Source organism: Pelophylax lessonae (assembly GCF_965119305.1).
Source record: "Pelophylax lessonae genome assembly, chromosome: 11".
NCBI classification, from domain to species: Eukaryota; Metazoa; Chordata; class Amphibia; order Anura; family Ranidae; genus Pelophylax; species Pelophylax lessonae.
This window is the reverse complement of record NC_138778.1, coordinates 35,187,489-35,209,869: the sequence shown is the minus strand read 5'-3', so window position 1 is coordinate 35,209,869 and position 22,381 is coordinate 35,187,489. Positions and strand designations below refer to the sequence as shown.

The window sequence follows — 22,381 nt, the reverse complement described above, 5'->3', positions numbered from 1 at the left end:
TAATCAATATACAGTATAAACAGGTGATATTGATGGTGTAATAAATATCAAAAAGAGTCTAAACTAAAGTCCATAAGTGTCCAAATAAAGGTGAAAAGAAGAAACTTCCAACAAGGTAGTAAAAAAAACAAGGTGGTAAGAAAATCATAAAAATTTCTTCACAAACACCGCTGTGCATATATCCCACCACTGCCTAGATTGGTCTCTCACCTCAGCCACAGACCCATAAAGGGTCAAAGATCGCATATATCAGCTGTAGCAGCCTAGGGATTATCCTCTCCTAGCTCTCTCGGACACTCCAACATAGATCACTCAGGTGGGAATGGATGAACTCCAATCAAACTCAGAAATCGGTGTATATATAAAACAAAGGGGACATATATAGTGCTCTCCGTCTGAATACCAATGTCTTTATTAGATATAGTAAAAGTACCTTCCCTTTGTCCCAGCTGCATGTGTATCTGTCTGCATTGCGTGCACCACTAAGTGCCGCTAAATGTGAGTACCTTTTACTATATCTAATATATATATAATCTAGATATAATCTATATCTAATAAAGACATTGGTGTCAGTGGAAGGAATAGTGCCCCATCATTGGTATCAGTGGGAGGTGTAGTGCCCTATCATTGGTATAAGTGGGAAGAATGATGCCCTATCATTGGTATAAATGGGAGGAATGGTGCCCCAACATTGGTATCAGTGGAAGGTATAGTGTCCTATCATTGGTATAAGTGGGAGGAATGGTGCTCCATTCTTGGTATTAGTTGGAGGGATAGTGCCCCATTTTGCATGTCAGTGGGAGGAATAGTGTTCCATTGTTTATATCTGTGGGGGGAATTATGCCACATTGTTGGTGTTAGTAGAATAAACAGTGCTCCATCGTTGGTGTCATTGGAAGGAATTATTTCCACCTGTTGGTGTCAGTGGGAGGAATGATGTCTCATTGTTTTTTCTTTTTTTGTGATTTTTTTTAATATAATTTTTTATTAAATATTTTGCAAAGTTACATTCGGAAAGCCTATAGTCTGGGATGCTTACATCCAATATATCAGAACAAGATGAAAAAGCCAATCCTTTCCGATATTTTGACAAACAATATAAATATTTCTTACCACCTGTTCATCAAAAACATTAAGCCCCCATTCACACTGGGGGGACCTGTCAGGCGACCTGGTCGCCTCACAGGTCGCCGTAGGTCACCTCGCATAGAGAAGCTGTGGACCCATTCTAATAGGAGCGACACAAGTCGCTCCGACTTAGAAAAAGGGTCCGGAGCTTCTTTGGGGCGCCCCGAAGCGACCTGCATAGACTTCAATGTTATGAAGTCCGTGCCGGCCGCTCCGAGGTCGCGGTGCGAGCAGCGTGCCGCGACCTGTGAGGTCGCCCCAGGAAGTAGCGTCGCCCCAGTGTGAACGGGGGCTTATACTTATGTAACCCTTATTTTGCTTGGTCAAAAAAAAGTCGGCCCAAATACAAGACAAGACAAAATAAACAATAAAAAAAAGAACAAAAAAAGAGGAGAGAAAAAAAAAAGCATATCTGTCTATTTTTCTTACAGTCTATCTGGGGGACACCTTGTCGGCTTGAAGTGGTTAAAGGGCAACAAATATCAGCACTAGGACACAGTAGAACCAGAGCTGCTAAAGGCATCATTAGCTGAAATAGCAAAATGTATAATGATGAGGAAGAATGACTGTAAAAGCAAGTTAAATTTCAGATTTAACTACATTCCCATATTAATTTCCTTCAGAAGTATTTGTAGTTCTTGGGGTACTCTAATAGATTGGCATAGCATGAATTATAAAAGACCTATTTTATAACCACAATCCTAATAGTCCATTAAGATTCATTTACAGCCACACATGCGTCAGTGAAGTGTTACTCCATTGTTCCATTTTCTAGTGTAAATAAATGAAGTACAGGAAAAAAAAAAAAACATTTTTTATTGTCTACATATAAATATGAGAATGCCTTGAGAAGTGGTTACTTACAACTGGCAAGCAGCAGGAATGGAAACTACTTTCTATGAGCAGGTAAGACATTTCGATAGAACACTTAGGGGGGAAGACATACAGGTAAATCTATTATTTATTTTTCCATTTGCACAAGATGGGAATTGGAGACACGCTTTCGCATATTTGACAAGATCTATGCTTTTAACCAGCTATTACTACCAGTTTAAACAACAATTTTCTTGGGGGGGGATCCTACAATGTGAATTTTATAAAGGATAATGTATCAATATGGACGTTTTAAGGAAATTAAATATTAATTATATAGAGGATAATACATCATTTTGGATGTTTTTTTTTAAGGATATTGAATATCAAAGGAGTTTCAACATGGCACAAGGACATTATATATACTGTATATGGTGGATCTCTAAATTGATACATAAATAGGATTGGCTTACATTGGCATAAGCAAGTAGTGTTTAGGAATATAAATACAAGAGAAATGGCCGCACACCAGACGATGGCTCACGATGAAAGGCTTTATTGAATAAGGATGCAAGGCACAGCAAATGGATGGTAGACGCGTTTCACACGACCCACAGCGTGCTTGTTCAAGCACGCTGTGGGTCGTGTGAAACGCGTCTACCATCCATTTGCTGTACCTTGAATCCTTATTCAAAAAAAGCCTTTCATCGTAAACCATCGTCTGGTGTGCGGCCATTTCTCTTGTATTTCTGTCTGGGGTGGCGATCCGAGGTCCTGCGCCCATGGCTGGCTGTGGAGTTTCAACTGCCTGAGCGCTGTACATCTTTCTTTCTATGTGTTTAGGAATATAGAAAGGCATGGATGGATGAATGGGCATTGATAGACAGACTTAGTGTTGTTCTATCTCAACTGGTGCTGTTGCCGATAGTAATCAGCTTATATTTTCTCATGTATTTCATGCCGCTTAGGAAACGAAAACATTTCAAAGCTGTTTGGCTGCATTCCAGTTGAGACAATGTTTGCCTTAAACAAGTTTTATTAATTCCACTCATTGTGACTGATGAACTGACAGACTTTTATTGCCGTAGAGTGAGCGGGTGTGTTTTTCTGCCAAGCTCCTATGGCTGTGGGCCTCAAATACCTTAGAAGACATGGATTCAAGTCTTTGTACGTGGGCTTTATCAGAACTCTTTGTTCATTGGTAGTGGAAAGTGGAAATTGCAGAGATTCTTGTCTCTACGAATGTCTGATAAAACATTTGTTTTGAATTATTGAAAGAGAGCACATGTTTTTTCTTACGAAATGTTCTTTTAGGCTGTAAACAAAGAAAAAAGTTTTTATATGGCAAGGCCAACACACCTTGTTTTGTTACTCGCCAAGTGGAAACCAAACTGAAAGCCATGTTGTAAAGTGGGGGCTACCACCTTATAGTGTTTCAGATGATAATTTTCCACAAATTATAAATAAAAACACCATGAATTCCCTGTTCTAGAATGAATATTATATGGAAAGGGCACCTAATGCCTTATTGCAGTGGTCTCCAAACTGTGGCCCTTTGCTTGCCTTGGGGCACCATTCGTTCCACTGATACGAAACACAATTCTGCCAACTGACGCCACCAGAGGGCACCATTCCCCCCATTGACACCAATAATGGGGGAACTATCCCTCCCTATGATGCCAACGATGAAGCACTATTCCTTGTCCTAATACCAAATGTGAGGGTGTTTACTCCCATTGATGCCAGTAATATTTCAACTCCTACTGGCCACAATCCGGCCCCACTGAAGTCTGAAAGACAATAAACTGGCCCTTTATTTACAAAGTTTGGAGACCCATGCCTTATACAATTGGACTTTTACCCGGCTAATGGGCAATTTCTGTTTAGTGCAGGGTACAACATGCTGTCGGTAAACAGGACTTGGACAAAGTTGCAGTGAACATCAAGGTTTAACCTACTCAAACCTTTTTTTTTAAACTTTTGCTACTAAAGGTCCACTCAGATTTTGTAGCTGCAGTAATACACTATATTACCAAAAGTATTGGGACGTCTGCGTTTACACGCACATGAATTTTAATGACATCTCAGTCTTAGTCCGTAGGATTCAATATTGGGTTTGGCCCAACCTTTGCAGCTATAACAGCTTCAACTCTTCTGGGAAGGCTGTCCACAAGCTTTGGGAGTGTGTATATGGGAGTGTTTGACCATTTTTCCTGAAGCGCATTTGTGAGGTCAGGCACTTATGTTGGAGAAAAAGACCTGGCTTGCAGTCTCTGCTCTAATTCATCCCAAAGGTGTTCTATTGGGTTGAGGTCAGGACTTTGTGCCGGCCAGTCAAGTTCCTCTTCCCAGAAGAGTTGAAAATGTTATAGCTGCAAAAGGGTGGGCCAACTCCATATTGAACCCTACGGACTAAGACTGGGTTAAAGTTAATGTGCGTGTAAAGGCAGGTGTCCCAATACTTTTGGTAATATAGTGTATTTTTGTTTCCACTATGCACAGCAATACACCATACACTCAATTTTTAATGGCATCCCAATACACTAAGACACTACACCTCCAATTGATATATGGATTGCAGCACACCTCCACGCATGGCAATATGCTGCAAATTTTTTTTTCTGGTATATTTTGATGCATTGGTAGCCGATTCAAAGGAATTTAACACAATGCACATTAACATGCATCATAATGCATGTTTTTGCACTACAATGGACCTCATAGCTCTGAATGGGCCCCTAGAGATTTAATTGCTTGCTGGCAGTCATCTAATTAGGCTTTATTTTAATCACTAGGCATAGCGATCGTCACTAATAGGATGGAACAAATGGCTCCCTAAGGAGTAAGCTAAGTAGTAAACTACTCTCTAAGGAGCCATTTGTTCCATCTGCTTATATATCAATTGCTACGCCTAATGATTAATTGCAAGCACTATTAAAACAAACAAAAACTTTTTTCAAAAGGTCCCCCATTTCCAGGAACAATGTTAAACCAATGTCTGGAAAGAGCTTTCCTTTTTAGATTGTGCCTGATGAAGGGGGATCCTCTGAAACCCTGAAACACATTGGCTTTTATGATCCAAGTCTACAAATAACGATATACAGTATTTGGATTCAACATAACTGACATCAGGCACTTTCCACCTTGTAAACCTAGATCTAGTTTACTGTATGTGTCCCTGTTATTGAAATTCAGGTACCCTGGGATGTAGCTGATAACTCATATGGAATGTTTTCCTTTCTTGCTGCTGTATTATCCTTCTGCAGAGTTACAGAAAATTGAACATTCATTAATGTAGGAATGCAGAAGTCATCGATAAAGAGACCACTTTTCAACACTTGAAAAATACATAAGAAAGATTTTTCACCAGTTCATGCACTGACCAGGTACACCCCCCAAAGCTGGCTGGTAGATAGTCTTTTTGAAAAAGGAATACACTTTTCTGAAGCTAGGTCGTTGCAGCTCTCCTTGATTCCACTGGGTAGCAGACAAAGGATCTGTACAAAAAATCAAAAGGAGACACAAGCGCACAGCCGCCCTTGCATAATATAGTTTTTATTGAAGACAGTAAACAAAACTTTTATAGTAGATGCACTCACATGATTCTAGTTGGTAAAAGGCATGTGCAGTGGCTGGTTCTCTTCTCCTCTCCTGGATGGCCCCTTCAAGCTGTACGGAGCTCGATTTCTGCTCCTAACGTACCCGAGTCCTCCTTACCGAGGCTCCAGCGTTCTCTGCCTAGTGCGCCTGTGCCCGGACCAGCCGGCACATCTGCCACTGCGCATGGACGCCACGGCCCTGTCGGAAGACTGTAGGTGGTATGGAGAGAAGGACGGAACAGTACACGCCCACTACCATTGCTATGACGACGCGTTTCGGAGGCATGGCCTCCTTACTCAGGTCACGCCCACACTAATACCCGTCCTCATTTTATCATCAGTAACCCCTCCTCCTAGGTTTAATCCCAATGAGAATGGTATAGAAAGGCTAAAAAGCAACCTTAATAGCAGTCAAGAATACATTATAGTATAACAATGAGTTGACACATTTAAAAACATGTTAAAATATTATTTAAAACCATTTTAAAACTCTTTTAAAAAACTGAGATTAGAAGAATTCTTACCTCTAATTTCAAGATTTATAATAATTCTATGTGTGAAGGTAAACAACAACGAAAAAAAACAAAAAAACTTTTTTATATATATACAGTATATAAAGATAATACATTTTAGATAAGGGTACTGACCTCTACGTCTTATTCAGCCCCACTGGGGACATTGAATTAAGTGTAAAAATCCAGACGGTCTCTCGCCTACGTAACTGTGAAAACATCTTCCCTTCAGGGAGAGACATGGGTATGGCCTCAATGCCAAATAGCTGGTTCCCAAAAAAGTATCAGTTAGGTGTACAATTTGTGATATTGCAGTCCTGCTAAAAATCTCTAATCTCTACCATTACTAGTAAAAAAGAAAAAAAAAATTATTAAAAATGCAATAAAAATATCCCATAGTTTGTAGACGCGATAACTTTTGTGCAACCCAATCAATTTACGTCTATTAGGATTTTTGTTACCAAAAATATGTAGCTGGAAACATATGGCTTAAATTGATGAAGTAATTTGATTATTTACATTTTTTTATTGGATGTTTTATAGCAGAAAGTAAAAAATAATGTTTTTTTTATTTTTTTAAATTGCTGCTATTTTTATGTTTAGAGCACAAAAAAAAAAAATATACCCAGATATAGTACCCAGAAATAATTCCATAAGCCCCCATACAGTTAGAAACACTCCCCTAGGCTCACATTTAACCCCTTGATCACCCACCGTGTTAACCCCTTTGCTGCCTGTGTCATTATTACAGTAACAGTGAATATTTTTAGCACTGATTACTGTAGTAATGTCACTGGTCCCCCCAAAAGTGTCAAAAATGTCAGTTGGGGGTCCGATCTGTCTGCTGCAATGTCGCAGTCCCGCTAAAAAAACGCAGATCGCCGCTATTACTAGTAAAAAAAAAAAACAATAAAAATGACATAAATCTTTCCCGTAGTTAGTAGACGCGATAACTTTTGCGCAAACCAATAAAAATGCGCTTATTGTGATTTTTTTTTACCAAAAATTTGTAGCAGAAAACAAATTGGCCTAAAATGTTAAAAATTTTTGATTTCTACATTTTTTTTTGGGAATGTTATATAGCAGAAAGTGAAAAATATTGTCTTTTTTTTTTTTCAGAATTGTCACTCTTTTTTGTTTATATTGTATATTATATACATTTATATTTATATTGTTATATTTGTATATATTGTTTTGATTTTTTACATTTTTTTATTGGATATGTTTTATAGCAGAAAGTAAAAAATAATGTTTTTTCAAAATTGCTGCTATTTTTCTGTTTATAGCGCAAAAAATAAAAATCGCACTGGTGATCAAATACCACCAAAAGAAAGCTCTATTTGTGAGAAAAAAAGGACATCAGTTTTATTTGGGTACAGCGTCGCACGACCCCACAATTGTCCATTAAAGTAACGCAGTGCCGGATCGCCTGGTCATTAAGGGGGCCAATCCTTCCGGTCCAGATGTGGTTAAGGAGCATTCTTCCCACTGACTGTCACACTAATGTATCAGGAGTTGTAGATTTTTAATTTTTAGCAGGGGTTCCCCGAGACCAGAAACTTATTTCAAGGGTTCCTCTGTGTTGAGAAAGGCTGATCTAGACAGTGTTTGGTGGAAATACATTTTTCTCATTCTATGTGATGCAGCCTTCTTGCTTGCAGGAGACAGAAGTGGTGAGACGAATCTTCATACACAATTAGAGTGAGCCATCAGAGTGCATTATTGGACTCCATGGTCTCTAAATGGGTGAAGATGAGAATGACCCGCAGAATCACAAATGAATTGCTACCAGCTAACACATGACTTGTACTGCATAATTCCAGGATAAGTACAACACCCCAGGGAGGTTGTGCCTGCATTGGCATCTGATCAGAGTACCTTCTAAAGAGCAATTCCAGGCAGTAAGTGAAATCATTCAGTGGGCTAATAATGCTATCCTGTAAACATAGCAATCAAAAAGTTCACTCAAATTACCTTAATCTGCATTCTGTAACCCATTACAGACGGTACGCATTGTTCCATAGAGCAGTGGTAAATAGCACAGCAGACATAACAGAACTTAAAGCTATATTAAACCCAAAAGCAAACATGTATAATATTGCAGTTTACCAATTCTTAGATGTGATGAGTGCATTCGTTTTCTTTTTTAGGCTTTCTTTCTATTTTCATCTGGTGATCCAGCCAACAAGTCTATTGTTTAAAAAAAAAACAAAAAAATAAAAAAACACTCTCACTTGCAGATATATCAGTTACAGAAATGAGACAAACCATTTAACACTGGCATGGGGTGCTTACAATGATCAGCTTTTATTTATGGAAAAACCTTTTTCCCAAAAGGAAAAAAAAAATGCTTGCTGTAACTGCTTATTATTATTAGTATTACAGTAAACCCCCCTCCATTGCGGGGGTTACGTTCCGGACCCAGCCGCGAAAAGTGAAAATCCGCGAAATAGAAAAACCCTATTAAAATGCATTGTAGGCATGTTTTTTTTACTGTCACTGTACGTGTAAAAGCATTTTAAGGTCTTTAATCACACTTTTAAAACAATAGAAACTCATTTAAACACATAAAAGATACTGAGAGACATAGCAAGAGCTATGGAAAACACAAAAATATTTCATTTTTAATGATTTATATAGTAAAATAAAATTACAAAAAAAACCGCAATATACCGGGACCGCAAAAACTGAACCATGATGGAGCGGGGGTTTACTGTATTATTATAGGATTCATATATCGCACCGACAGTTTACGTAGCGCTCTACAACTTGAGGGTAGACAGTACAAATACAATACACTTTAATACAGTAGGAATCAGAGGGCCCTGCTCGTTAGAGCTTACAATCTAAGAGGGAGGGTCAAGTGATACAAGAGGTAATAACTGTGAGGGATGGGCTGATGGAGAAACAAAAAGTACAGTTGTTAGGTGGATGTCAGATAGGTTTCTCTGAAGAGATGTGTTTTCAGGGATCGTCTGAAAGTAGACAAAGTAGGAGATAGTCAGAAAGATTGGGGTAGAGCATTCCAGAGGATGGGAGAAGCTCTGGAGAAGTCCTGGAGGTGAGCATGGGAAGTGGTTACAAGGGAACTAGAGAGCAGAAAGTCATGGGAGGAACAAAGAGTAGGAGTTGGTTGGTATTTTGAGACCAGATTAGTGATGTAGCTGGGCGCCAAGTTATGCATGGCTTTGTAAGTTATGGTTAGTAACTTGAATTTAATACCTGGGTTGAGTGGCAGCCAATGGAGAGATTGGCAAAGAGGGGTAGCAGACACAGAACGGTTTGCAAGGTGGATGAGCCTGGCCGCAGCGTTCATGACGGACTTAAGTGGGGATGGCCTTTTTAAAGGTAAGCCAATGAGAAGGGAGTTGCAGTAGTCGAGACGAGAGATAACCAGGATTAGAAGCTTTGTGGTATCATTGGTTAGGAAGGGAACCATTTAACACTGGCAGGGGTGCTTACAAAGATTAGCTTTTATTATGGAAAAACCTTTTTCCCAAAAGGGAAAAAAAAATGCTTGCTGTAACTGCTTATTAAGTATTATAGTTTGACTTCAATGTGCTAGTGTATTCAAATATGCTAGTGTATCTAACACTCCCCCACCCTCCCTTCCCACACTGACAATGTTGTTGTCCAAATGTGCCCCCTGTTTTCATTTATATGAGCGGAGGCACTCTAATACAAGAGGTGTGTTGCTGGCCAGATCACCAGGTAAAAACAGATGGAAAAAAAGAATAAAAAAGACAACTAATGCAGCCACCACAGCTAATGATTGGTAAGCTGCGATGTATTACATTTGTGGTTCCGGGTTTAATACCTCTTTAATATTTATTAAATGAAATACTACAGAGGACAGCCAGAGTCTGTGGCCATGCTACCAGGGTGACTGAGACTGTGGACATGTTTTAGCAAACAGTCAGATATTGGGGACATGGTTAAAGGGACTGCTAGAGATCATGGTCATTACAGCTCCTGTACAAACCAATTTTCACTGTACTGGTTACTGGGCCCGAGGGCTGCACAATTCAGAATAATAGGCTACAAAGAGCTTTATCACAAAAGATTGGTCACTACGGCCACACAAGGCCAGTAGAAGAGCAGTATGATTGTACTTCCAGAAGTCTGTGCTTTGTAAATCAGTGTTCCCCTTGCTAGGTACTGGGCTCAAGGGCTGAATAATTAAGATTAAAAGGTCACATGGTGCCCAGGGGCAATAGGTTGGTGGTCACCAGGGCCATACAAGGCCATTCAAAGGGCAGTATGATTGTACTTACAGAAGCCTGGGCTGTGTATTGCCTCTCTCTCTCTGCTTGCTGCATTACAAATCACATTCACCTTTTCAAGGCAAGCTTGAATCTGATTGGTGGCTGTGAATAACTTCTTAGCACTCTCATTTTCTTAAAATTTCTCTGAGCGACAGCAAGTTGGGTGTCCCAGCATCACCAGCAGATGGGCTCCAGGATTACCAGTGTAATAGGAGACGCAGAATGATTACTCCCTCTGAGTATGACATAGAGCCCAAACACCCAATTTTACTGCGTTTACCACTCCGACACTCCCCTGACAAAGAATTAACGACACCAAATTTAAGTAAAGCTGTGATTAAATTCACAAAAAGAAGCGTATACAAATATATCAAGAAATAGCAAAAGAGACCTACTACATTCGTAGTAACAGGAGAGAAAAGGAGCAACCAGGCCCAGATACTGATACTAATTTTTGACTCAGCTTAAACTGTAGGAGGGAAACTTAGGGGACAGTGGTGACGGTCGAATTGTAGGAACAAGACCCTTTTTTTGACTATGCCATCACCAAATCCCCCCTAATATGACCCCAATAAGTTCAAGTCTGCCTGCAAGTCTTTGCAATGTGTAGATAACAGATCCTCCATGTAAGGATAATGGAATTTAATAAAGTCCTCAAATAGAACAAGGAAACGAAAAAACTATTGTGGCAGAGGACAACATTTATAATTTGCCGGCTTGGTTGGGGCCCTTTCGGGGGTGCAAATCTGATGAAATTCACTTTCCTAGCTAAAATCAGTAGGCCTTTAAACATATTATGAAAAATGTTTATGTTTGAAACTATGTGCCTACATAAGTTTTTATAATGTCATTATATGTTTTTATTAGCATTTAGGCCATATACGTTTGTATAAATGTGAAATTGGTGGATGGAGACTTCTGGTGTCACACACCTCAAAAATTACACAACGTTTGATGACCTAAGATGTTTTTTATATTTTTTAATTTTTTTTATATATTTTTTATATATTTTTATATATTAAGAGTTAATAAAAAATGTTTTAGCCAAAATTATTAAAGCCACTTCTGGGTCCTTAGACCAAGACCGTGGTATTTTTAGGGAATTTAATGTGTTAATTTTAAACCCTTTTTAATTAAAACCGAATAGTTTTTACATCTGTCATATATTTCTAATAAGAGAATTCTGTCTGCTTTTTATTTACAATGGATTCCTTTTGATATCTATAATGACAGATGAAATTGCTTGCCTTCATATACAATTACAAATACGATAAGAACAGATACGTTTTTTTTCCTTATACTCCGGTGTTATGGATGATTAGCTTTGTTGACATCCGATGTGATTGGCCGCAGAAGCCTCCGGAAGTGCTTTTTAGAACTTCCGGGTCTTCATCTTAACACACCTTGATTGGCTAACATTTGAACCGGAAGTGCGTCATAACACTTCCGGGTCCCCGCCACGGCCGCACCGGAAGTGTCCATCAGCCACATTATTTACATGAGAGATGCGAGCAGCACGGCCACAGCTCCAGTCCCAGAAGCCGACTTGTTAGTGGAAACGCGTCGGGGGGAGCTAGCCGTGTTGCCATTGATCCCGGACTTACTGCAGAGGTCCTCGATCCAATATATACATATGCTGTTTTTTCTCCTGAAAATGTAAGTGTTACTCTTTCTTATTGGTTCAATAAAGTGAGGTAATGCACTATAGTCCCCTTCTCTTCCTTGGGCATGTTCTTGGTGGCGATATACCCTTGAGTGGAAGCCTCTAGATCCCCACATTTTGGAAGCAGATGGTCGCTTCATTCCTCTTGTGAATTGTCTCCTACAAGCTGACCTTAACGGACTCCAGGGTTATACATTATATGTTTGCATCTCTCCATCATCTGGTAAGAGTCCCTTCTTAACACTGGGTGCATCACGTGTACATTAGAGCACTGTCTGGATCACCGTTTGGGAAGAGGTTACCCTTATCCTCCATCACTCCCCAACCTCACTATATTCTTTGGATTTTCAAGACCTTTGCACAGTCTCACCATTTGGAATATAGACTTTGTTTTTAGCTGAACATCAGCAATCACCATTTTTGTGAACATTTGTGTTCCATAATTTTTAGCGCACTTTGTAATTGATGTTTTTCATTTGTTACAACCTTTTCACACTTTAAACATATTAAACTATCAGATGCTTATGCACATGACTGAAGTCAGTTCCAGTAGAATGACAAGTTTAGTGTAAAAGGGAAAACAGTTGGGAAGAGAAAAGGAGAACATCTGTGTAATGATAAGAAGATTGTCAGGATTTTAGCAGTTGGAAGACCAGATACATATAGCTGCACACAGAAAACTGGAACCAAACAATGTATATATATTTTCAGTGAGAATTATTTACAGTGAAACAAACAATCACCAGCAAACAGTGAACATAACAAACCCCAGCAAACAGTAAACAAGAACAAACACCAATAACAAAAATACCTAACAAACCTAACAGAGACATAACAACTGACAATATACAAAATAAATGCAAAATGAGGGACAAGGGTAACAGGGAATACCAGGGATGCAAGGAAAGAGGGGGGGGGGGATCAAGACTGGTAACAAGAGAGCAAGAAGCAGAAGTAAGGCAGCAAGGTACAGGATGCAAGATAGCTCAGGAGCAGAATAACGGGAACAAAATGATCTTGCAGGAAGGAAACAATCAAAACAGTGACACAAGGTGTGTTAGTAGGAGGAGCCTTTAAATAGCCACCTCGCAGATGAAACCAGGTGGAGGTGATCACTGAAGCCTACTGACTTCTGGGAGACACCTGCTGGTGGACACTGGAACTGCAGCAATATGCCCACAGCACCACAGTACCACCAGCAGGCGAACTGCTAACAAAGGTTCAAGTGAAGGACTAGGAAGTCAAGGCAATTATCTACAAGTGGTCTGAATGGCTGGTTGGGATTCTGAAGGGATAGTAGAAGCAAATTTCAGTAAATTAAGATGTCAGTATCTGTTAAATAATGGAAAAGGTCAGGCTAGCAAACTTCTCACCAGCAGTAGGTTCTGTGTGCGGAGGGGCCCCTCATATACTGATTCACTGACCTTGGAAGGACTTGACTGGAAGGACATGGAAGGAGTGTGCCTCCTATACACTCAGGAGGACTCCACGACCCGATTAGTGTCCCTATGTTGCTCAGCTGTGCAATTTTAAGACACTGTAGGTTAACCGGCGGCTCTGCTTGCTGTGCACTTCTGATGCGACTGAAAATGAATGGCCAATGTCTTTCTGTATCACTGGGCACGTGAGGGACTGGCCGTGTGGGAAACAGGTGCTTTGGACACCACGCTTTCTCCTCCGTCCCTATGCTCGATCTGGTGCCACGTGCCTCTAGTTTTCCTGGGCGACTGTGTAAAAGCCTCTTTTTCTCTCCCCCTCTTTTGTTGCAAGGCCCCTGGGAGTTGTAGTCACTTTCCCAACAGAGAGCAGTCCCACCAAGATCTGCTGAAACTACAAGTCCCATGATTCCTACTGACACATTGCGTCACTAGTCACATGACTTCCTCAGGGTTGGGAGAAGCCTGTGATGTCATTTTCAGTGTCTCCAAGACCCAGAAGTTGGTAAACGTTTCCTGCTGAGGATCTTTGCTAAGTTTGTAACATATTATACTTCATGCTATATTCAAGATTTTACATTGTGAGTGTATATAATATAGATTTTAATAAAGAATTTGTACATTGATATACATATTGCATGATAAGCAGATCTTTTTCTATTTTGAGCCAAATCGTGTAAAGGAGTCATCCCCTTAAGGGGTAATCACATGTGGAGGAGGGCCAAAGGAACATAGAGTGAATTAGGTTTACTAATTACCCAAAAGCAAATATTGACCTTATGGCCAAAACATTAAGGTGAGCACGCACTGCACTTAGGGGTGATAAGTTGGTTGCAAGCAAGTTGGGATAGTCACTAGTTTTCACCCATTTGGAAGTTTAGACTGTTGAGCACCTACTGTTGGAGTATAGACATTATGGACATTTATTTGTAGCATTTTTTTACACTTACAGTATATATTTTAGAATTTGCACTATGGGGTGGCATCCTCTGAATTGTTTATTTATAAATTGCTTGTTTTCGTCATAAGGAATTATTGATAATCACATAAGGATTTTTTATTTTTGCATATGACATGCATTGATTAATCAGAGGATTTGAACAGAGCATCGCTGCTGAATTAAATTGTATAGTTTTAAAGTGATGGAGAACACTTGATTGGTGGATGCAGCAGTTAGGTACATACACATAGCATTATTATTTTATTCACATCATTTACATAGCAGCGCATGATTTTATTTTGCAATTACAGCTGTGTTTACTTGTCTCTCTTTAAAGCTCGAAGTGTAATTTCTCTCTGATGCTTTGTCTCTCTGTTATCAGCATTAGTTACTTCTGACAAGTTCTCTGACACATGATATAAGCATTAGCTAAACATTTGTGTCGGGGAGGGTGCTTGGAGGGAGCTAAGCACTGAACTTGTCTATTCCAGATACATCTCTGCATGCAGGGCCACTGATAAGGCAGTACAGCCAGCCCTCCTGTACTGGGCCCAGGCACCATCAATTCAAAAGGGGGGGGGGGCCCAGGCACCTGCTGAACAGGAAGCATCTGTACTGTTTTATTTCAGACACTGTTCCTCTTCTGCCAACCCCTGCAGTGCTGCCAGCTTCTCTTCCTCTTTCTCCCTCCAGCTGCACTGTGGGGGTATTGGTCCTAGCACATGTAGCGGTCAGAGGAGTAGGGGACCGCAATGCAGAATTCAAGTACGGTACAGCAGACAGAGAGGCTGAAGCAGATACTGGCTTTATTAACCAACAGAGTATAATGGCCGGAGAATGATGTTAACAGTAAAAACAGATTACATAGGTTTACAGCAAAGTTAACTGCAACGTGATACTTAAAATGGCGCTCCCGCCAACGCACACACAGAGATACAGGCTACTCTGTTATATGATCCTATCTGATTCCCGCTAACTGGGACACGTTGCTGCAACGCTCTGTCTACAGAAACCTGCTCTATGCCCTACCACAGGTTAGCACCGGTGCACACTCACAGTTCTGTAGGTACAGCTGCTTTATCTCAGTCTCTGTGATGGTGGATGCAGTCAGGTCTCTGGATCTGTCCCTTGCTGTCTGTAGCTGCAGTCTCTTATGCACTGGTCTGGGTTTCTTTGCAAGTAGTTTATCTTGTTCTGTCACTTGGAGGTCACTGCAGTCTGGCCCCTTGCTCTGTAATTTGCTTGAGGTGCTCTGGGATGTTCTCTCTTCTCCTTCTCTGGTTCTCAGCTACTGTCCGTTGTATCACAGTTCAGTTCTGTCTCCTCTGGCAAGATCCTGTTGTTCTGTCCCAGGATTATACAGTCTATATCCCTCTCAAGGCCACAGCATGCAGTACCTTTCCTCAGCTCAGCACAGCCATAGAGACCCGAACACCACACACTTCCTGGAACTTCCTGCTTCCTCCCTTCACCTAAAGCAACAACAGTGACCTCTTGTGGCTGGAAGATGCTTGACAGTCTGTGGGAATTTCTCAATAGAACTACAGTGTAATGGAGTTAGTCATTCAAGGGGCTGACCCCCTACATGCCTCCCCACTTAACGATGGTCGTCCTCGGCCATCCTATATAGTCCATGGGGAAGAAAGTGATTATTACAATCTCTAACAGCAGCACAACATTGTCCACAACACATACAGGTGGACCAAACGAACTGATCAGCATTGTACCTGTTTGGTGGAACCCCTGCAGTAGACCTATTGGATCTCCGGAGGTCTTGACTATCTGTGAGGGACTGACTTTCCTCATTGGGAGCTGCCAACCTGGGTTCCTCCTCATTGCGAGCCGGTGGTGGTTCTGTAGCATAAGCTTCATCCCCTGTGGCCTGGGGACCTTCCGTAGTGTCAGGAACAATCCACCAGTCTTCATCATTGTTTTCATTGGAGATAATGAGTTCTGAGGATGGGACAGAAAGTGTTGTCTCTTCAGCAGGTTTGGGATCTTCAGACCGACATGGCCGTAACATATTCCTATGTAGGATCCTTGAGGCAAACTCCTCATTTTCCACCCGTACTTCGTAGACCGGGCCATTGGGGTACACTCTCCTGATCACTTTGTAAGGTTGTACCTCCCAACGCTCACTCAACTTGCCTTTGGGACGTTTCTCCCGCACCAATACCCGGTCTCCAGGTTGCAGCGGAACCTCCTGGAGGGGAGGACGGTCAGTATGAGTTCTCTCTTGCAAACGCTGGCCTGCTAACCGGCGGATGGTCTGGAGCCGCTGACGGTGTTCTTTCACCCATGAGGTGGTCGATCGTTCTATTAAGTCCTGTGGTTGTTCTAAATTCAGTTCAACAATTTCCCGGCCAGCTCTGCCGAACAATAGCATGTACGGAGTATACCCGGTTGTGTTGTGAACCCGATTATTGTAAGCCCAGACTAATTCATGGAGGTAGTCTGGCCAGTGCATCCTTTTGTCTTCCTCTAATGTCCTCAACATCTGAAGCAGGGTCCGGTTGAAGCGCTCACAGGCCCCATTCCCTTGGGGATGATATGGAGTTGTCCTGGATTTTTCAATGCCATACAGTCGATGTAGCTCCTCCATCACTTTCCCTTGAAAGAACGCTCCTTGATCTGAATGGATCCGCTTCGGACACCCGTAGACTCGGATGAAATCTTGACAGATGGCCCGAGCTGCAGACTCAGCCGTCTGGTCTCGAGTTGGGGTGACCACTGCAAATTTAGAGAAGTGGTCAATCATGACCAGGCAGTATTGTGGACCTTTGGCGGATTGTCCCACGAGAAGATAATCTATCATCAATACTTCCAGCGGTTCTTTGGTCTGTATGGGCTGCATGGGTGCCCTCTGTTCGGTGCTTTTGGTGAGTTCACACATTCGACACTGCCGGCAGACTTCCTCAACCGTGGCCTCCAGTCGTGGACAATATACATAGCGTTGCAGCCACTGGAAGGTTTTAACTGGCCCGAAGTGAGCTCCAAATTCATGAGCCTCCTTGACTACTTCTCGTGCCATGCTTCTGGGTATTACTACCTGCCACCTTGCCTCTATATCAGCAGGCTGCTGCCATTTGCGGTACAAAACAGCTCCATGAATTTCCAGTCTATCCCATTGGTGTAGAATGGACTTCATCTCGGCATCAAGCTCAGTCCTTTCATCTCTGTCAGGTTTTCTTTGCTGGGACACCCAACCTTTCATCTGCCGCAGTCCGACATCTTCATCCTGTATTCGGCCCCATTCTTCATTGGTTCTTCCTAATGCCTTGGGTAGCACTTGGGCCTCCCCACTTGTCTGTGCTGCAACTGCTGGAGGTGTGAACCTGCGGAAGTCTGGAGTTTCATCCTCTTCTTTTTGTTCATCCAGATCCCCTACTGGAGTCTCAAAAGTAACCCTCGACAGACCATCGGCATTAGTGTTCTCTGTAGCAGAGCGGTAGCGGATCGAGAAGTCATACTTGGCAAGGCGAGCTGCCCAACGCTGCTCCAGGGCTCCCAGCTTGGCAGTATCCAGATGGGCCAGGGGGTTGTTATCGGTCTGTACAAAGATCTTAGCCCCTGTCAGGTAGCCCGCAAATTTTTCTGTCATGGCCCACACCAGGGCAAGGAGCTCCAGCCGGAAGGAACTATAGTTATGAGGGTTTCGCTCTGTATCCCGCAACGACCGACTGGCATAAGCAATAACTCTTTCACGTCCTTCTTGTACCTGTGACAGTACCGCCCCAAGTCCATAGAGGCTGCCATCAGTCGATAAGAGGAATGGTTTGTCAAAGTCAGCATAAGCCAAGATGGGGGCCGATGTCAGGGTTTCTTTCAGGGCCTGGAATGCCTCTTCCTGCTTCTGTCCCCAGGGGACACTTTGACCCTTGGGCCTCCCAGCTGTTCCTCTCTGCAGCTCATTCAGAGGGCCCGCTATCTTTGCGTAGTCTTTGATGAATCGCCGGTAATATCCGGTCAGACCGAGGAAAGCCTTCAACTCCCGCAGTGTTCTGGGCGCTGGCCATTGTTGCATCACAGCCATTTTGTCTTGAGATGGCAGCACCCCATCTTGGGACACCGTATGCCCTAGGTACTCTATCTTCCTCTTGAAGAGATGACACTTCTTTGGCTTTATCTTCAGGCCATGGGATCGCAACCGCTTGAGTACCTGTCCTAGTCGGTCTAGGTGTTCTTGAAAAGTAGCGGAGTATACAATGATATCATCCAAGTATATCAAGGTTGCTTCAAAATTCAGGTCTCCCAGACACTTCTCCATCAGCCGCTGGAAGGTGCTCGGGGCATTGGATAGCCCGAATGGCATTCTGTTAAATTCGAATAGTCCCATGGGGAGTATGAATGCAGTCTTGGCCCGGTCCTTCTCGGCCACCGGTACTTGCCAGTACCCGCTTGCTAGATCCAGGGTGGAGAAGTATTTAGCCCGCCCTAGGGCTGTTAGGGACTCCTCGATGCGTGGCAGAGGGTATGAGTCTCGTGTGGTGCATGCATTCAACCGCCGATAATCCACACAAAATCGAATAGTGCCGTCCTTCTTCTTGACAAGCACCACTGGGGCTGCCCAAGGACTTTGACTCCTGAATCTATCATCTGTTTCAACAATGTCTTCACTTCCTGGTACAACTTGGGCGGGATCTGTCGATACCTCTCCCGGATTGGGGCAGCGTCCCCGGTCGGTATCTCATGTGTGATAGCATCTGTGCAGCCAAAGTCATCGGCATGGCGGGCAAACGCAGCCTGATTCTCCCACAGCATGGCTTCAACCGCCCGCAAACGGTCTGGACCGAGATTCTTCACATCTATCTCCATTTGGTCCACAATGGTTCTCCCATTCCATTCTGGGGTCGGAGCCTCTTCGGGTCTGGCAGTAACTGCCAGTGTCCATGCAGCATTGCCTGTTGGAGCTAGAGTCACTTCTTCCCGACTTAGCACTTCTCCCCGATGTAAGTACACACGGGCCAGTTCTACTCCAGGTGCCAAAGCGACTTCCAGATGTCCCACATTCACAGCTCTTATGGGTACTCGTCCATTCTGGACCACTGCCAGTGTCCGGGCCACTAGGGCATCCTGACCTAGTTCTCCTAGACCCCCTGGTTCGATGATCACCTCCATACCTTCAAGGTTGCGGAAGGTTCCCACAGGCAGTGTCAGTATAGTCTCCCGACCAGGTGGAAGACTGAGGGTCGCCTTTCCCGGCACTCGGATAGTTCCCACGGACTGGTGTACTGGGACACTCTTCTGTGTCCCACAGAACCGGATCAACCGTTGGAAAGCTTTTTGCGTGGGTTTGTGTGGGGTGGCTTGCTTCCAATAGCCAGGTCCCCGTTTAGTGAACATGATCTGATCCAATTCTCGTAGAATATTCATGCCCATTATCACCGGTACATCCTCCTTGAACGTCTCGGGGACCAGCAGAATGCCTTTTCTTCCCACTTCCTGTCCACACAGCCGTACGTTCATCCACACGACTCCCGTGACCGGAATTTGCTGATGGTTCGCAGCTGTAACTCGGACCAATGTCTCTCGTTCTGGCTTAGCCAGTGCTTGGAAGTAACGATTGAAGTATGACTCAGGCATGGTCGTCACCTGTGATCCGGTATCTACTAAGCAGTTGACTGGAATTCCTTCAAATTCAGCTTGTATGACGGGGCACCCTGCGACCAGGTGTTCAGAGCTGTGCTGGGTGTCTTGACTCTCCACCTTCCCCGCAGTACGCCCCACTACTGCGGGGGCCGGTAGTTTAACGCCGGCTCTGAGCGTCTAGATAGATCACTCTGACACTCTCTGGCAAAGTGTCCTCCTTCTCCGCACCGCCAGCACTGTGTCCCTGGACGATAGTCTCTCCGCCTGCGCGCGGGAGGCGCCCTGGCTGGCCTTGTTGGAAGATATTGAGGAACTTGGTGTGACGGTGAACTCGGGTAAGGATGCTGTGGTGTAGGAACCAGTGGGGCAATCTGATAGGGCGGTTGTTGGGCCGGATAGGCAGCCCCAGGGGAATAGCTCGACTCCATTCGCCTTTCCATTTGTGTCAATTTTTCGTGCATAGCACTCAGGGAGCTTTGCAGGTCTTGTACCACTTTAACTAGGACCTCTTCCTTCCCCACAACCCCAAAGGGTGTGGCGGTCTGGGTCCGTATCACTCCGGAGGCATAACTTTCTTCTTTACTGCGTGCCACAGCCTCCGCCAACATTTGCCGAAAGTTCAGAGTAGGGTCCACCCTGACTCGCTCCCGCAGAACCTGTCTCAGGGGAGAGCTGAAGAGTCCCAGAATAAACTGTTCCCGCAATATTCGGTCGGCAGATCCCATGCCAGATACTCCGTCTGCCTCCTTTTTCTGTACCTCAGCCAATACTTCTTGTAGAGCCATCGCATATTGTGAGACCCCTTCATTTTCTTGCTGAACCCGGTAGAAGAATTTCGCCCGGAGGTGGCCCGCACTAGCTGTTTCACCGTATATTTCTTCCAGAAATCGCACAATCTCTTGCAAGGTGCTGCGTGTGGCTTCTGATTGTAGAAACACATTCTTTCGGGCCTCACCCTCCAGGGCAGCCAAAGCGATTTCTACCTGTAATTCTGGGCTGACATTGTAAATTCTTGCAGCGCTCTGTAATCTTGTCACCCAGTCTGACAGTGACATGTTCTTGCCATCAAATTTTGGCAGCAAGTTAAACAGCATGCCCATAGGGAGGGCCCTTGCAGGGGTTCCACCATTGCCTGAGGTACTCACATTAGCATCATGCACATTTCCTTCAGCCGCCTCCATCTCTGTAACCGTACCCTGCTCGCAGCGCCACTTGTAGCGGTCAGAGGAGTAGGGGACCGCAATGCAGAATTCAAGTACGGTACAGCAGACAGAGAGGCTGAAGCAGATACTGGCTTTATTAACCAACAGAGTATAATGGCCGGAGAATGATGTTAACAGTAAAAACAGATTACATAGGTTTACAGCAAAGTTAACTGCAACGTGATACTTAAAATGGCGCTCCCGCCAACGCACACACAGAGATACAGGCTACTCTGTTATATGATCCTATCTGATTCCCGCTAACCGGGACACGTTGCTGCAACGCTCTGTCTACAGAAACCTGCTCTATGCCCTACCACAGGTTAGCACCGGTGCACACTCACAGTTCTGTAGGTACAGCTGCTTTATCTCAGTCTCTGTGATGGTGGATGCAGTCAGGTCTCTGGATCTGTCCCTTGCTGTCTGTAGCTGCAGTCTCTTATGCACTGGTCTGGGTTTCTTTGCAAGTAGTTTATCTTGTTCTGTCACTTGGAGGTCACTGCAGTCTGGCCCCTTGCTCTGTAATTTGCTTGAGGTGCTCTGGGATGTTCTCTCTTCTCCTTCTCTGGTTCTCAGCTACTGTCCGTTGTATCACAGTTCAGTTCTGTCTCCTCTGGCAAGATCCTGTTGTTCTGTCCCAGGATTATACAGTCTATATCCCTCTCAAGGCCACAGCATGCAGTACCTTTCCTCAGCTCAGCACAGCCATAGAGACCCGAACACCACACACTTCCTGGAACTTCCTGCTTCCTCCCTTCACCTAAAGCAACAACAGTGACCTCTTGTGGCTGGAAGATGCTTGACAGTCTGTGGGAATTTCTCAATAGAACTACAGTGTAATGGAGTTAGTCATTCAAGGGGCTGACCCCCTACACACATACGCCCCTTCCATCCGCTTTCCGGGCCCCCCCATTTGCACCTTTCCCCCGCATCACTTCCAGCTTCCCTCCCCTCCTTCCTCACACGCAGCTACTGCAGGCACAAATGGAAATGTTTTAGGATAGAGAGAGGGAGAAGGAGGGTGGATAAGGAGGAGGGAGGGGCCTGACGATGGTGCCAGCAAGGAGTGGCAGGTGAGCTCGGGGAGTAGCCCATCCAGAAAGGGAAGGCAGGAGCTAGTCCTTCCCCTATGGTGGTGCGCGAGTGAACCCGGTACCCTCCCTCCATGTGTAACCCCCCGGTGTGGAAACCTGCTCCTAGCCCTAACCCTCCCCTGCACTGAATACGGCCGACC

General features: G+C 43.7%; 1 protein-coding gene across 1 annotated transcript in view; it reads left to right on the top strand.

Annotated features, from left to right (window-relative positions):
• LOC309567347 (C3a anaphylatoxin chemotactic receptor-like) overlaps positions 1-22,381 on the top strand; it is a gene marked incomplete at its 3' end in the record, with an annotated part of 122,129 nt that overhangs the window by 12,540 nt on the left and 87,208 nt on the right. The gene's annotated exons all lie outside the window — the stretch shown is intronic.